Source organism: Notothenia coriiceps, unplaced genomic scaffold (genome assembly GCF_000735185.1).
Source record: "Notothenia coriiceps isolate Sejong01 unplaced genomic scaffold, NC01 NC01_scaffold00000339, whole genome shotgun sequence".
In the NCBI taxonomy this organism is placed as follows: Eukaryota; Metazoa; Chordata; class Actinopteri; order Perciformes; family Nototheniidae; genus Notothenia; species Notothenia coriiceps.
Genome location: NW_011333040.1, coordinates 21,406,545 through 21,420,779, shown reverse-complemented (window position 1 = coordinate 21,420,779; position 14,235 = coordinate 21,406,545). Strand labels below are relative to the sequence as shown.

The 14,235-nt window shown below is 41.7% G+C and overlaps 1 protein-coding gene across 1 annotated transcript in view; it reads left to right on the top strand.

Annotated features, from left to right (window-relative positions):
* Positions 1-14,235, top strand: part of il34 (interleukin 34) — a 47,845-nt gene that overhangs the window by 21,627 nt on the left and 11,983 nt on the right. The window lies entirely within an intron of this gene.

Here is a 14,235-nt window from a genome sequence, read left to right as displayed (position 1 = left end):
TGCGGACTGCAGTCGCTTATCCGCACCGTTGTGACGAAAATATCGCGCCGGAGCTGATGTCATGTTTGTATGAGAGTTCTACCAGGCATCTTCGCCCCAGCTCCCTCGACCTATGGATACAATCGATAAGTGAGAATGGATGGTCCTGCACATCGAAGTATTACGTACACAAGACGAAGCGCAAAGAGAATGGCGCTTTTCTCCGCAGGGTGTGTCTGTGTGTCTTCATCTGGATGGCGAATAGCCAGAGGTGAGACAACGCTCTCTGTCATCTTAGAAGGTGAGTGAGACATCGGTGTGTTGACCGCTCACTCCTCTCGGTTCTAATCATAAATGAGGAGCCAGTGTGCTGTGGTTAGACACACAAAAAGCAATACATAGGTTTTTCTCGAGTGAGGACCGATGGGAGCGGGATGGGTCGCTAATCGAGCGGCTGGTGGTACTGGCCAGTCGTTTACCGCACCGTGTGCGAGAGGGAGCTGGACCTAGAAGCAGGTTGCTCTGTCTAACGGGCCATTTTCGCTCTCTACTCCTCACCTATGGTCGTGAAGGCCTGTGGGGTCATGACCGACAAGAACGCGTCTCGGCAGTGATAGTTTTTCTCCGCGCAGCGTGGCTGGTGTCCTCCCTTAGTGTAAGGTGGGAGTTCAGTCATCCGAGGGATCGGAGTTGAACCGCTAGACTCATATCTTCGCGTCAAAAGGAAGCCAGTTGAAGGTGGGTTCGGGCCCAATACGGATGCCAGCGGCGCTCCCTACGGAGGTTTCCAGGGCATGTCCAGCTGGGCAGATCCGAGGTGCTAGACCTGCGAAGGTGGTTTCGCGGTTATACTCTCTGTTGCTCGCCTGCGTGCGCTTGACGATCCCCAGTCAGAGCTGGGATGATGGTATCCAGGAAAGAGAACAGTTATGCGCTCTCTGCTGACTGCTCACCGCGACCCGACTGGTATAAGCGGGAGAAGATGGATGGATGGATGGTGTCTGTATACCTTCCGTCCTTGCCAACACTAATGTTACCACAGAATACACAGGCGATCACACCAGTTCTTAAACGAGACCAACGTTGCTCAACAAAACACAGGAGTGTCTTGTTGCTACGTTAGCTGCTGCTCTTACGGACTTCACATTACACTCCTTTATCACTCACCTCGGCTCTTACGGAACAGGTCACTCCCCTTTTGTGTATGTACAGCTCTCAACATGCAAGACATATTGTAGGGATTTTTTCCTCTTTAATACATTTCGCTCATTCTGAAAGAAGAGAGGTGAAAATGTGCTCACTTGACGGCCAGCTTGGTGTTGGTGACGTTTCGTTCGCGGACCAGAGATGTAGTTATTCATTGAGCAGTTTCACACAAAAAAGTGTTACTTCACAGTTTTACGACAATTTATTATCTCTTCTTGCAAAATTATCTTTTAAATTGACAAACATCATATGATTCATGGCACAATTCAAACGGGATCGAAAGATAACTTTTCTCTCGCCATTGACTTCAATACATAATTTTTCCGAAATAAGGTCCCATAGAGTTCCACCGGAAAGGGAGGGACTTTGCCACTGTGCACGGCCACGGTCACATATAGCATTTTTGTTTAGTTTTTAATTTACAACATTAACAAAGCTTCTAATGGGGCACTATTATGGTCATTTTTTCTGTTAATATTTGTATTGTGTGCCTCTACTGTGACATGTCTCCATGCTTTAATGTTCAAAAAGGTCTTTATTTTTCTCATACTGCCTGTATGACTGCAGCACCTCTTTTCCCCCTCTGTCTGAAACCAGAGCCCAGTCTGCTCTGATTCGTTAGCTGGCCGGCTCTGTTGTGATTGGTCTACTACTTAGAGATGTCCCGCGCCTTAGCATCACATCCAATGTGTTGGAGTGCTAGCCAATAGAAGCGCAAATGTTATACAGTGATGTCACAGGGCTGCCAAAAATAAACAAAGGAGTCCAATGGAGGCGTTTCAAGCAGGGGGGGGAGTGTGTGGGAGAAACTCCCCCTGGAGGGAAGTATGGGATTTGATCCTTTGCAGACAATTTACATGCACAAAAACCTATAACACACTTTAAGAAAGGGGAAACCCAAAAAGTCTTAATAGGGTCTCTTTTGAGCTATGACTGTAGAACATACACCTCTAATATATTTTCATATGCCTACTTGGGCACAAAAATAATAATGTGTGTTTAAAAATGTATCAATTCAGTGGGACAGAAGAACAACATACTATTGACGAAGGAAAGATTAAAAAGAAGTGGGACAACTTGGTACTGGCCTTGAACCACTGACGTACGCTGATACTTACGGGGCTTGTTCACTTTCTGATACATGCAGTGTCATTTCAACTCACACCTCCATTAAGGTGTGAAGGATGTGTCAGTGTGAGCATATATCAACACGGTGTGTGTCTGTAAATGCTGCACCGTCCAAAAGGATTTCCTATACCTGGTTTTTAATTAGACACAGTAAATCCTCTTTGAACTCACTGCTGTTGACATGGCGACTTTAAATGGAATGGGACACAACAGTAAAGTAAAAAACAGCTTTATTAAGGAGCTGATGATTCTGCTTTTAGTCGGTGAAAAAAGGTTGCTGTTTAGACAGTTCTTCGATCTGGAGTTCTTTTTATGTGGTGTTTCATAGGGAGTGCACGTTTTCTGACCCAGAGGCCCACAAAATTCATTTAGTATCCTTAATAAGATTTCAAAGATTCGTAGTCATCAATCTTCAAATGAGCCTGCCTTTCTACATTTCAGAAAAATTGACTTTTTGAAAGCGCAGCGAACAGCAGGTGAAGAGAGAAGGTGTTCACCTCTGCCGAGCAGACACAAAGGAGGAGCTCATCGCTCTTTCTACCAATTCAATTTGTGGGACAGCTGAGGAAAGACTTCTCTTACTCCCCCATTTATTTAACATTTTCTAAGGATGAATTCTGCTGATAACTATATGATTATGAGCCAGCCTCGACAGGCTGTCGTGCCGGCTCTGTAGCATACCTCCGGGACATCCTGTCCGGAACGTCACTGAGTGAAGGTCAGACATTACCACCCACAAAAAGCAGATCAGTCACATTAATGTGCAGAGGCCAGGAAGTAATAATTCAAGATGTAGTGACAGCCAAGTGGGTGGACTGGTTGTGTACGTGCGCAGGCAAAGTAGTAACAGAAGAAATCCACAAAATGCCCTTTAGCAATGTGCCTGATGCTTAATCTCTCACGGAGGCAATGTTTATAGTGCTGTTTGTCAGGCCATCTCAAAAAGTTGTGAATGGATTTTGTTTGTGGATTTAAGCTACATGCCACAGAAAAATCGATTAGTTTAGATAAATAGACAGCTACAAGTCACTGCGTCATCAAGCTGCATTCCATAACTATTTGGACTGGCAAACATCCCTGTATGGTGTTATTGAAGCTCAATACTAGGCAAACAAATGATTTATCACATCATATAACACCTCAAAATGAATTTAAATGATAAACTGGGGTTACAAAAGAGGACTGCTCACACAGATTAAGATGCCATAGATTCACCAAATATGTCAGGTATGATAACTGCTGGGAAAACCTGTCTTCTGACTCTCACAGAAGGTGACAAAACATTATTCTTAACGAAAAAAGACATGTGTACTGGCCAGTGTCAGATCTTTTTCCTTTGAGTGAGTCCCTTTGGTTGTCTTTGGAATAAACAATCGCAGGGCAGCCAGATTGGTAAGCATGAAAGTGTTGTTTGTGGTTTGCAAATGTCACCTCAGCCTGTTACCTGCTGCTGCTGCTGCTATTAGGGGCTGCCAATGCTCAGAGCTGCCTTTGAATCTGAACAAACCATGCTGTTTTCATCCACTCACTAAATTCCAGTGTCTGTCTTGATAAAGCTCTTGTTGAGGCGCTGAGAAACAACAGTAGGTGGTAAAAGGAAAAAGAAAGGAAAAGGTTTTAAGGAAACAATGATGAAGTTTGAAATCGACCAAAGTTAGGTTATTAAGAGGTTTTATAGATATGTAAATCATTTAAATACCTGAGGGGAAGGCTAGTGTTGAGTCCCTCCTTAGTATTGTCGACTGGGGGTTGATCTGTCGTTTGCAATTAAAACTGTGTGTACACAAATTGAGTGAGCTGGGTATTAAAAATCAACATTTGTGATTAGGGGTGGATGTTTTGTGGGGGGAGGAGAAATAATAAATCAGTAATCAGGAAAACATTAATTACACTTTCTAAAATGTGAGCAACATATTTTAAGCTTTTTTATCAGATGCCAATTATCATACTTGACTCTTATTGGGCACAGGGACCGGTACAGGTGGAGTGACAACGATTCCTGCGGGTGGGGGGCCGGTGGATGATTTATGGGTAAGACTTTCGGGTGATGTCAGAGAGGATTTATGCTTCTTTGTTGACAACAAATCTCATGTTGGAGATTTCAAAAAAACAATGCCAGAGCTTTACTCCATCTCCCAACACTTTTTAACATCCCTATAGAGCGGTGCAGCAATGAGTCATAAAACCCGGAAAAGACTTAGCATTTCACCACTTCCCTTGTCTGGAAGTCAATGTTTTTTATAAACGTGTTTGTGGTTAAGAGCCTCAAATAATGTCTGTGAAGAAGAAATGAATAGATTTGCACATTGTGAAGCGCAGCCATGCAACTGTGATGCAGTTTGTTTATAGCTTTGCTATTGCATTTACGCTTAAAAAATCACAAAGTAGCGTTAATATGTGGAGATTATCCTGCTGAACAAAACGTGTTAAGTGTCATAAGTGTATTACCCACAAAGCTTAGCATTTACGATGCTTATTCCGGGTCTGGCCTACAAAAGTACGTCATCACTGCACCCGTCTATACTCACTGTGCATTCAGCGCCTCCCACATTCACTAATCACATTTTGAATGTTTGAAAATAGGTCACAAATAAATAGGTACGATATTTACATTTGGTGTTCGAAAGTGCACCAAAGCGGTGTATGTGGGATAAACTCAAAATAAAGTGTGTTCACAGCAATGAAGGAACAAGCTTCCCGTTGCAACAGTGAGGAGCATTAAAGTGTTTTTTAACACTTTTTGAACATCAATGGAATTCTACAACTGAGGAGGTTCAATGTATTGCTAGTTGATGCCCTTTTCTTTGATTTGCCGACAATAGGAACAGTGTAGAATTAACTCAAATGAATCGTGATCCTCTAATCAAACTATTTCATATAATAGTTGAGTTTATTATGTGCGTAAAACATGCTAAAGACAAGACGAGGTGGAGATTAAAGCAGCAGAGACATGGAGAGAGAGAGAGCACCTGCTGCTGCTGTTTGGAGCATGGACAGATATCATGGGTGAACAGAGAGAGACGCTGAGGGAAGAGAACAGGGAACATTGTGGGGGGGAAGAGAAAAGGAGGAAAGGAGGGCGAGTAAAGGGAGTAACGGTCGTCTCCATGGTGAAGCAGTGGTCGTCATGGTTACCCACAGAGCCCGGGTCAGCGGCTCCTGGAATGTGCATGCTGTTTGCACACACACACTCTGGTTATTATTTTCTCCTGATCCGTTTTGTGTGTGTGTGTGTGTGTGTGTGTGTGTGTGTGTGTGTGTGTGTGTGTGTGTGTGTGTGTGTGTGTGTGTGTGGTGGGTGGGGTGTGTGTGTGTGTGTGTGTGTGTGTGTGTGTGTGTGTGTGTGTGTGTGTGTGTGTGTGTGTGTGTGTGTGTGTGTGTGTGCGTGTGTGATGACAGATGAGCCCTGTTGTCAGAGTCGCCAAGGGGTGTGAATGTCTACACTTCAGGAGGTAAGAAAAGAGGTGTGTGTTTTTAGTGTGTCACAGTTTAAAAGAGGTATTGAGTGTGTATTTTTTATCATTTTTCTTTCAACTTGGGGATACAAACACAACTTTGTATCTGGAGTGCGTTGTTTTGTTTGTGTAGGTGTGTGTGGCCAGGTCAAATAGGTTCATAGCAAGGAGGAGCGACAAGACAACTGTGATTCAACTGAAGCCACCACATGCAAGCACAGCGTGTTGCGCAAGTTAACTTACTCGTACTGCTGTGCTGCCATTTCTCCATCAGAAAACATCCAAATATGTTTGCAATTTGTGGTTAAGCGCACTAAGACACACAGACACACAAATACACACACTTCTCCAGACATGCTTACCCGAGCACAAAATCAGAAGTTCAAGCAAGAAATTCACTCACTATTTTCCCAGCGTCTTTCCACTACATTTAGGTTTCAACTGCGATTCACATGGTTACCACGACATGCAGGCAACGCCATAAACATGCAACACCCCACTGCTCTGACGTGCTCTAATGTGTTTGGATGCATGTGACACCTTCTTTCTCTCTCATGAACCTCCCATGTGACCCAGCAAACCACCAGTTCTACTTATTCTAACCCCACCTGCTCTAAAGCCCGTGTAAAAATACACACAGCTGAAACTCTGGAGGATTTAATGCCCAATCCTATTTTATATTCCAAAAATTTGATATGAAAATATATCCCTCCAAGTCCTTAGTCAGTTACTGTAAGGATTATGTTTGTGATACATCTGCTCGGGCCTTATGATTACTATTTTTTCAGACGTGCTACAAACCATTTAAGTAGCACGGCTAACAGAAAACACCTCACTGGATGCTAATTATAGGCATGTTAACTTGCCATTGTTAGCATGTTACCATGGTACCATGTCCACCAACACTTTCATATCAATATGTTGTTTTGACAGTAGCCTACACATTACTAGAAAGGAAAAAGGCGAAAAGGGTTTGACATTGTGAAGATAAGATTCAAATGCCTACACTATGATGTCCTTAAATAGCCCTAATAAAGAGGGTAAAACACTTTTTTCTAAACGTTTTTCAGTTTGCCATCCATCCTGCTTGTGTGTTTGCAGTGTGTCATGACCACTGCAGCATCATGGGGCTTCTAGCATAGACATTTAGACCAATTTAGTCAGACAAACCACAGGACCATAAACGTTAGCTGACCTGTTCAAAAACATGGAGATCGTCAGCTTCGTCCATATTGCATCTACACTGACAGGTTTCATGCCCAGGGGGCGAAGCAGACCTACAGAAAAGGTTTGGTGAAAAGTCATGCATTCAAAACATCAACAGTGGGAGCGTCTTGCCGGATAGTCTTATGTAGATCTGAGGTGCTCTGAAGGTCACTGACAATACACAGCGCGCCTGGTTGAGCCATCACTACTAGTACTCAACCTGCTGCCCTTTACAGCGCCGACTGAACATGCAGCAGGGACTTCTACTCCAGTAACCGTTGCATTGTTCACCCACTTCCACCTCATTTTCACACATCAGACCCTGAGAGGTGTCTGATTATTTGAATAATTTCAGATTAGCAAAAGGACGGGAAGGAATTGTGTTACCATGTGAATCATTTATCTGTTGTTTGCTTTACTGAGAGCTATGAAATACAAATTTCTATCGACTTAATTCCTTGATGAGGAGAACACTTTCATTGTTCATCTTGATTAAACCGACATTTTGTTCTTATCAATTAAAAGCCACAATTTTCACTGCATTCGAGATTTATTTTGCAATTTGCATCAAAGGGTCCTCAGATTTTTTGTCAGTGATTTTCCTATTTCAACACTAGAATGCTAATGTTGGAAGGCAGGGACCGTGAAAACCACAAAACCTTGAAGAGTGACTTGGGGATACATTTATTCTTGGTTTGGTGAATCCAAATCCCTGAAGCTATAATAATACTTTCTTTATTCTAGCTGCCCTATAGGAAAAGACACAAAGACTCTTCCTCACTATTGATTACATTCTCTAAACGTACAACTATAAGCTACATAACTTGAACCTTTGTGATGTTGACCTTGACCGCACTCTGACACGCGTCTCTGTGGCCCCACGATCAACCTTTGACCTTTGCAACATTGTTCAAGATCAAACTCAAACCGTTGTGTGTGTTGTGAAAGTCCTTTGAATGGACCTGAATGGACCTCCCACTCCACCTTTATTGTCCCACTATTCAGACCTGAAAAGGACCTTCAATGGTGCGTCGGGCCCCCACTGCAGGATAGACACTGAAAGACACTAAATACATCAATATAGACATCAACAGTCTTTCTGAATGTCCCAGTTGGCGTATAATGCCACTTCTTCAATTACATTTTTGACAAGCTCAAATGTAATGTCCCTTGTGGCGCCTACATTGGCCCCTCTTTCAGCCTTTTTTGTATTTGTAAGGTCACACCCCCTGTCTTTGGTGACAGATAATGTACACCATATAACACGTCTAGATAAAGGTCCACATTCTTTGAAATAAAGGGCTAATCAAAAATGTTAGTCAAATGTCATTTGTGGCACCAAGATGACTCCACAGGGGCCCTCGCTGGTCGACAAAGAAATATAGAAAAACATAAGAAATACTTTGATGTTACAACCTAGAATAATTATTTGAAGTTACTTTGAAAAATTGACATTCTTGTCACTTCTGAAAGGCAAATTCTGGTTTTGTTTGTGGTTATTGGGACCCATTTTCAGCAGTCAGACACAGTAAATTCAGGATATTTTAATGATCCCATTTTCTAATTTTGCACAACAAAACCACTCCAATGTTGGCATAGCTCTATTCATTGGATTAATCTTTTTGGTCTCATACTCTCTGGCTAAATTGTTGATGACATCAACACTGTGTGCCAAGAGTTAGATGTATTCTCGATCAAGCTGTCACACTGGGTTTATTTTTGTTATGTCTATAAAAGGTGTGAAAATCAAGTCTGATTTGCCTCAGACTCTGTCACCATTCAAGAACATTAACTCAGACGGGATATTCTGTAGATTTCTTTCTGTGCGTCGACCTGGTGTGTTTGAAGTAAACAACATTCCAGTCGGTTTCCAGCCTGGGAGGAGGGCATGAACCATTAGCTTCCAGAAACAGAGGCTGCTCCTCCACTGTCTGTCGGCCTCAGAGGAGAGCTGGCAGGCGGGCAGGATAGCTGGCTTCCTACTTCATTGGCTGGATGTCTGGCTGTTACACTCGGGTGCACAGAGATGCCAAAGAAGTGGGCATGGGAAAGCCTCGGGGGGCAAGAGAATAACAAATGATACAAAAAAGCAACCCTGGAATTTAAATGCAATCTTGAGTTTTTCTGTATTGTCTGAAATATACCGCTGCACACAATCACAACACAAAGGGAAGTTCGTCTTTAGGAGGTAATGACTTGTGTGTTATGAATCCACAAAACACTCAAAGATGTTAAGATATTCTGAAAGCCATGCTTCGCTTTGAAAACTGCATAATTTCAAACACTTTAGCAAAGCAAACATTTTCATTTCATTGCAAGGACACACCGTTTGCTTAATTTTTTCACACAAATCAGCTTTGTCCCTGACTTGCATTAGTATTCAGATAAATTGGAATTGTTTTACCAAATGGTGAATTAAGTGTAAGATTTCAATGTAATTTGGTAGAGATAGGCAGCATAACAACCAAAGGAAATTTGATTTTGTTAAAAGAACTCTCAGATGTGAACAATTCATGGTGGTTTCATCAGAGAAAGTCAGACTTACTGTGTTGGTTGTCTTAGGGTGAGCCAGAAAAAGTTTAAATAACAGATTGCTGAAAATTCTTGATCTTAATCCTGATTACATTAAAGTAATTGGCATTCAAATGCAGATCTTTCATAACCAGTTAGAATCCACTCAAAGACATATAAATACAGGTATTGCCAATTTGGAAGCTCTTTGCATTCAACTTTTCATGTAAAGGTATTTTTATCAGGAGGATGGTGTATTTTTCTCTTCTATAGAGTTGTAGCTGTAATTAATGCACAGACGTTTCAACTGATGTACCAGGAGAAATACATTTTAGAGTAAGCGCATAGACCAATTTGCCCCTCTATCAAAGACTCCTGGAGGCAGCCCGATCCGGTGCAGCGCCCTCTCAACAAGATTTGGCTGCACACACACAGCGTTTTCCTCCCTAACATCTCCATGGTTAGATGTGCGCTGTGCTAGCCAGCTGGCAAAGAGACACAAGTTACTGAGCAACATCCACAGAGCAGGACTTTGGAGCTAAGATGGCTGCTGCGTAATACTACAAAGGCCAAAGTGTGGGTGCTTACACTGACTGGCATGGTTAGTGCTAATCTGCATCCTGGCACCGAAGCACACTGTTTGTAATTACAGATTTGTGGCTCAGAGTGGACACAAGGTGCTCTGCGCCAAACAGTAAAGAGCTACAAAGCATCTGAACGTTGCCAAAGTCCCAGACAACATTAGCCATCTCTGCACCAGGAGGAAAATGATTCTTATTTATGTTTGCAGCCTTTCTGTTTACTCGCCAACAAGTGGGTTCAAACAATTTGACACATTTCATCTTCACGTCTTTATATATCCGTCCAAACTGTTGGTAAAAGGGTCCATTGCTACTGCACTCACTGTTTCCATGTCCTTTTTTAAATGGAGGCAGGAAAGGTTGGCTGTGGCCTGTAATTACAAACTAACACACACAGCAGGGGACAGATCCGTCATCCTATTGTACACACACCAAATAGCAGCTTTTTGATATTTGAGAATGAAGAAAAAGTGTATTTTATGTATTTAAGAGGGTTATATAGCCTTGGCTGCACACCACAGTAGCCTTAAGGGGGTCATTAATCTTATACTATGTGTTATTGTAGAACCTCATATATAGCAAACAAATGGAATTCAGGTAAAAGAGGCAGAGGAAAAAGTTTGTAGACTATAACTTCTATAATAGGCATTCAAGTGGAAATGCTTCATATTGTTGTCAAAGTCACAGTTGGTCAACAAATATTGTTTATTTTGTTAGTCAAGACTTCAGCAATATTCCTCACAGAAAGTATAATAGAAATATAATCAATATTTGATTATATTAATAACTTCTATAACAGGCATTTCTATTATAGTTTCTGTGAGGAATATTGCTGAAGTCTTGACTAACAAAATAAACAATATTTGTTGACTGACTGTGACTTTAACAACGACATTAAGCATTTCCACGTGGACCTGAAAGACCAAACAAATGAGCTGAAAGATGCTATAAAGTTCCAGGAGATGAGAGGATAATCCATACAAGTATGTGATCCATTGGTAATAAAAGAAATATTATTATACTCTGTTTCCCTGATGTACAGAGCTTACTTCTGTGACGGTGGGGAGTGCCGCATGGGGAAGAGACCCAAACGCAGGTGAAACCGATGAAGCAGGATAAATCCAGTGATTTATTTAAATTGGCTTAGGGGTAGAGAGTCTAAATGGCACCAGATAACAGCATGTAGGTAACATGTGGCTGAACCACATCTAACCAAGCCCTGTAACTGACTGCCTTGTGGACACGATAAGAAGAAGAGGTAACAAAAACTACACACAAACAATGACAAACCGGAAAGAAGGAAGTGGACCGGTCTTAGAAGTGTATATTATCTACAGCGCTGTGACAGTCATAGAGAAATATATTATTTTTATGGTATGGGGGAAAAACACGCTGGCTTGTTCCAATTTCCTTATACCAATCACAATCATATTGGGCTAAGCACAGGATGCAGCAATGGTGCTCTTGCAAAATAGATTGCGGAGATCGCTTAAGTGGAACAGAGGGTCGGGTGAAATAGGCAGCCAATGGCAGGCTTATATCTAAAATCTACATCCAGTATGTCAGACCTACAATGGTAGTACTGATGATGGAAATGTGAAGAGTTGAGCATATGAATAAGTATGCCCGGTAAAAAAGTATTTGAGGAAAAGGGGGTGTGGCTGAAGAGGAGGGACCAAATAACAAAGTGTGACAATTACATATTATTATGCTCCACACATCACAGTATGTTAAATAGTTTGAGGATCATTTTTGTCATTCTGCACCACGAAATGCAGATGTGGCCAAGTCCATTTATACTACACAAGAAAAACAAGAGATAGCAAGCCAGGAAAAACTGTTGTGTATTCCTTGTGCGATTTTTGAATTTGCATCAGTGGGACTGTAAACAAACAAAAATGGTAAATGGCATTGCATTTACATAGTGCTATTTCCAGTTTTTGCGACCACTTAAAGTCCTTTTGCACATACACGTCAGCATTCACCTGTTCACACACATTCATACAGAGGCAACGTCTGCCAGACAAGAGCCACCTGCTCAACTAACATTAAAATACCATTGGGTATGCCATCCGGAGCAATTTGGAATATCTTGCTCAAGGACACAAAGACATGTTGACTACAGGGATTGGAATCGAACCACCAACCTTTTAATGGTTCGACGACGGCTCTAATTCCTGAGCCACAGTTGGCCCAAAAGTATTGGTGAATTTCAAAATACTGCAGATAAAATGACTGGTCAGGGGAATACGTTTAAGCACCAAATGTCATTGTTATAAAATATAAGCGCTCCAGTAAAAGACGAAAAGACAAAACATTTATAAAAGGAAAAATCAACGAAGTACATTGAAGATACTTTCCTCTACATCTACATGCTCCACTGTTATGTTACCAAAACATAATTGGAATAAGTGTATTCTTCAACAACTCTGCAGTAGAACAGACACTGTATGTGTGAGAAAGTCAGTCCATTTCTATGGCAGCTGTGTCAGTGTAACAGAGGCAGAACTGACATACTGAACCGAAACTAAGATTTATTAGATTGTTGTATTGTCTACAGATATCTGGTTTCTGCCTTTTCACAGCAATGGGCAATGTGGCCAAAACTACAAAAGGCCCTTTGGCTGCCCAGGACTTCATGCTACTCATAGTGAGAGGAGCTGAAACCTGTTTCTTCCACTGTGGATGAAACCACTTCCTGCTAAATATTGCTACCCACTAAAAATAACATAAAAGTGTGGCTACCTTTAATGAAAAGCATATATTTGTATACTTCGCTGTAAATTAGTTAAAAAAACAGACACACAGTTAAATGGTCCCATGGTCCTCCTTCTTAGATTTGTTATCCACTAAGCATGCATCGATATAAAAACACTTCAACAAATTTAAAGAGCTGTTGGCAAGAAGCATCTGTCAGAAAGTTGTGTCGTGTCTGGTTTCAGTCTGCTGCTGCTGAGCCTCTCCATGAAACACACAGATGGGGCATCGCTCGCCTCAGACTTTAAGTGCTTGTTTCCTAAAACTCCTCCACGCCTCTCAAAAAATCTCACGGATGGGCTGCTGTTGAAACCAGTATTTCTCTCTTCAGCTTGTGTCTTCCTGTCTCTCTGAAACTCCTTCTTCAGAAATCTCATCTCATCATGAAGTGCCTCAGATCCAAGGTGCTCACACAGGAAAGGCCATACAGCAGCCAATTAACAGAAGTTTAGAATAGTTAAGGATTTGGAAACGATGACGCCTCATTGGTCTCATTGCTCTCATTGGTCTCATTGGTGCGATCACACTCACAGACCGTCTGTCTTCCTAAACAATGTGGATCAGCTCACGTTATTGCAGATGTGTGCTTTGTCTGTTTGGGCCCAGTTACACAAATACAAGCCAGCTGGGCCTGTTTTCAACGGGACAATATTTTTCCAGTGGGAATGTTTGGTAGGGATGGGAATTTGAAAGCAAATGTATATTTGAATATCCGACCCCCAAAGAAACGGTTAGCCGATTAACCGAACTGTACATATCCTAAAAAATATATATTTTTAATTTTTTTAAAATAAATAAATACATGTTCAAATAAGTATAGAAACCAAGTTTCATTTGTCAAATGTATTGAACTGGTGATCACAGTTTGAACCGTTGACAGCTATATTCCAGGTGAAATTTAATACAATACTCACAAAATATATTAACGGTCTTACTACGTCAAACACTACTTTGAACAAAACCAAAGTGAAACTCGATAATAATAAAAGCGCGGAATACAAACCATTTGTTACACGGAAGTACGAAGAGAGAGAGCAGGCAATATGAAGTGACCGCAAATACCGAGTGGTAGTCTAGATCGATCAAAGCACGATCTTACTATACCGACGACGGGGGAGGGAGTGCGTCAGTTGAAGTCGAGTTTGGAGTAGAATACAGTTTAAGGCGACTCATCACCAGAAGAGATGTCCGACCGGACTAAACACAGCGTGGGCGTGGAGAGAGGACTCGGGTTCATCTGTGCGAAGTATAAGATTTGTCTTACTCATAACTTATACGACGAAGACCACCGTATCCGGACGATAGCCCAACAACTAGAGACACACATTATCCCAATCGGGCATTGGGCAATACAACAAGCACATACTAGGGAGAAAGTAAATTTTTGGTTCAATACAAAATTTCGTACTTTC